The sequence below is a fragment of the Stegastes partitus genome, unplaced genomic scaffold (genome assembly GCF_000690725.1).
Source record: "Stegastes partitus isolate 25-593 unplaced genomic scaffold, Stegastes_partitus-1.0.2 Scaffold1648, whole genome shotgun sequence".
NCBI lineage: Eukaryota > Metazoa > Chordata > Actinopteri > Pomacentridae > Stegastes > Stegastes partitus.
Genome location: NW_007579379.1, coordinates 56,277 through 59,355, shown reverse-complemented (window position 1 = coordinate 59,355; position 3,079 = coordinate 56,277). Strand labels below are relative to the sequence as shown.

The 3,079-nt window shown below is 37.7% G+C and overlaps 1 long non-coding RNA gene across 1 annotated transcript; it reads right to left on the bottom strand.

The window, feature by feature from the left end:
- Positions 1-832: 832 nt before the first annotated feature.
- LOC103371796 (uncharacterized) lies at positions 833-1,464 on the bottom strand. Its single transcript, XR_520960.1, has 2 exons — positions 1,433-1,464; positions 833-1,192 (listed from the first exon to the last, which is right to left on the bottom strand). It is a non-coding gene; the product is annotated as an uncharacterized LOC103371796 (long non-coding RNA).
- Positions 1,465-3,079: the final 1,615 nt, after the last annotated feature.

The following is a 3,079-nucleotide window of genomic DNA, read 5'->3' as shown; positions in this document are numbered from 1 at the left end:
AGACACCCTTTTAGTCACATCATTAAAATAACCAGGAGCACAAACGTGAGAAAAACATACGTGACTTGAACAAACTTCAACATAATGAGAAGTTCTTCAAAAAACAAATACTTCAAATACTTGGGCTTCACTTCTGAGGAGATGCCGTGTTGTCTAAACTTACATACAGGCTATGATGTGTGTGACTGGAATTCTTTTTGTGCTGGCTTTTTCTTGGTGTGAAATTTAACTGAAATGATGTCATTTGGACATTTCTATGCCAGTAAGTTGTAAGATTTCAGTGTTGTATGTATGAATGGATCCACTGAAGTGCGTAATATCTGAATGATGTTCTACATTGTCCTCTTAAGCACTTTTTATTTCTCTCTCTTTCTAAAGATCGACTTGTAACATGGGAGTTTTTTAAATTCTGCTCTCTCGCTCTCTCTCTCTCAGCTCTTTTTTCCCAAGCAATCTTGGACTTACATTTTTGTGGTTCTTTGCCAGTCTGTGATTGACATCCAGATAATAAACTGTGCAGTTATATCATAGGTTGTTTCTTTAATAGAATAAGCAGCTCTCACATATGTACATTTGGGTTTCATGAGAAATAAATTGGGTGTTCTTTTAGAAACATTTGTGTGTTGAAAATCTCTGCAACAACACCTGGCACTTATACAAACATCTGTTTTCTGCTCAAGTGTCAAATTCAGGACAGCTTCTGTTCTCAGACATCAGACAGGAAAAAAAAGAGATATTTCATTCCACTGAAAGACTTTAAGCCAAAAGAAAACCTTTGTATATGTAACGGATCTATTTGTGTGTGGATAGGGCATCAGGGAAGACAACTCGGTTCACCGTTCTCCAGCATTTATTTCCTCGACTATGTGAAGCAACACTGTAGAAGAGATTAATGACACATTAATCTTCTTCTGTTCCCTTTTTACACGTGCACTCTGCTCCCTCAGCAATGCGGGGCAGCACTGTGTAACAATGAAAAACATTTTAAAACTACGTTTTTAACAATGCTCTTCTTAACAATCAGAGCAAATCTCATACAATGCCACCTGGTGGCCACATTAACACAGTGTAGTGGGGTGGAGTGACTAAACAGAGATAAAACGTATAACTTAAAATAAAAACACATACCTGTAGAAGAGATTAATGACACATTAATCTTCTTCTGTTCCCTTTTTACACGTGCACTCTGCTCCTAAACATGCAGACGAGAACAGCGTTTACACAAGCTGCTCTACGTCGGACAAAATCGCGCCAAAACGGCGGAAACAAAGACGTCCATAAAACTTATACTGACGGTCAAAACAACACAAAACAGCCTGATAACGTGATATTGTACTACGGTAAACAACATACACCAGAGGCTACGACATAAATATCTAAATTTATGAAGAAAATACACAATATCACGGCTGCGTTTTCTCACACAACTTACCCTCAGCAATGCGGGGCAGCACTGTGAGGGATCTACGAGAGAAGCTACGGAAGCCCAGGAGGCTCAAGCAAGGCAGAGTGCAGAAGGGCAATTCTGAAGGCAAAATCACTAAAACAATCGCAAATAAAAATGACTCATTAAGATAAAATTCACAAATACTTAGAATAACATCAACAAACATCAATTGAAAATAATAATTAATAAAGTGCATTTTTAACTCCATTACATATAGATCAGGTGTCATAAAAATAGCTGCAACACCCCCAGGCTGGAGGTGTCAGAATTAGGTCTTAAACTTTCTAAAATATCTCATCACCTGCAGCCTATTTTATTCTAGATTCAAGCTGCCAGTGAAACAACATTTATGTGGCAGTCCTAGGTTTCTGTGGTTGGGTTTGCAGGATCAGTATTGTAGTTTTTTTTTTGTTTGTTTGTTTGTTTTTTTTCTAATCTGCAATTTTTTAACAATAATGATTGATTCTGCTTCAGGAAAAATTCAAAGCAGAAGCTAAATTCAAACATGCTAAAATCCTGGAGGCACTGAATTCGGCATTGTTAGATCCGATTCTTTAGTTGGAAGCCCAAGAACAAGCCGGAGAAATCTTCAGTTCTCAGTTGTATAATTTATTTATTAATTAATTAATTAATTTATTTATATATTTCAGTCACAGGTACTGGGCTGGGCCTGCCCCGAACATAGATAAGATTTAATTGGCCAGTTACTAATGGCGTGGACAGGCATCCTTCTGTGCTCTGTCTACGTCCTTGACATTTGGTAAGCAACATGTGTGGATGTTGTTGGTACGGCGTGTAGCTAAAGTAACAATCGTATCTAATAGAAAAGAGGAGTTTCCACTATCTCCAAGTGTGCAAACCGGTTCTCACCAGCCATATTATCTTCAAGGACATATGCTGCTCTCAGGAGGAAAATACGAAACAGAATCATAGGCTCAGTGCAAAATACAGATTCAGAATACATAATAGCTCGAAACATACTTAATTATAACATTTCCCTCTTTTGACATGATTTTATCATGTCAATTAAATGAAGGTAGGAATGGTAGCTCAGTTGTATCACATCTTTCAGTGGGAACCAACTCCACAGGGCCCCAAACTGCAAGTGATCATCCACCACAAGGTGCAACACAACCAGGCAGGAGATTTTTTGACATCCCCCTTTTGATATAATTCTATTATATCAACACAAATAAAAAAAATAAAAAATCTCATGATCGTATAGTGGATATGTAAGCATGTCTTCATTGCATTGAGCATCCTATATGTATGCTGCTATGTGTAAGCTGCTCTTCATTGCTTTAACTTGCAGCAAGCAATTCTTCATTGCACATGCATGTGGAAATAATAAACAGAGCAATGTTCATCAAACAAAATAACCATAACGTTAAAAGCATAAGCTAAACATTTCATATCAGGAGTAAACATCATGGTACTGGGAACAGAACCTCTTTCCCAGGAGCATTCAACCTTCTATAACTCTACTGATAACATCTCCGCAATGAGCACGATAATAATAAAAAGCTATGAGTCTCATGCCACTACGTGTATGTGATGCTATATATGGATATGTGGTAACCTTAGCAGAATCAGTGTATGTACAGGGGTTCAGGGGTACCAATAACGGTCTTC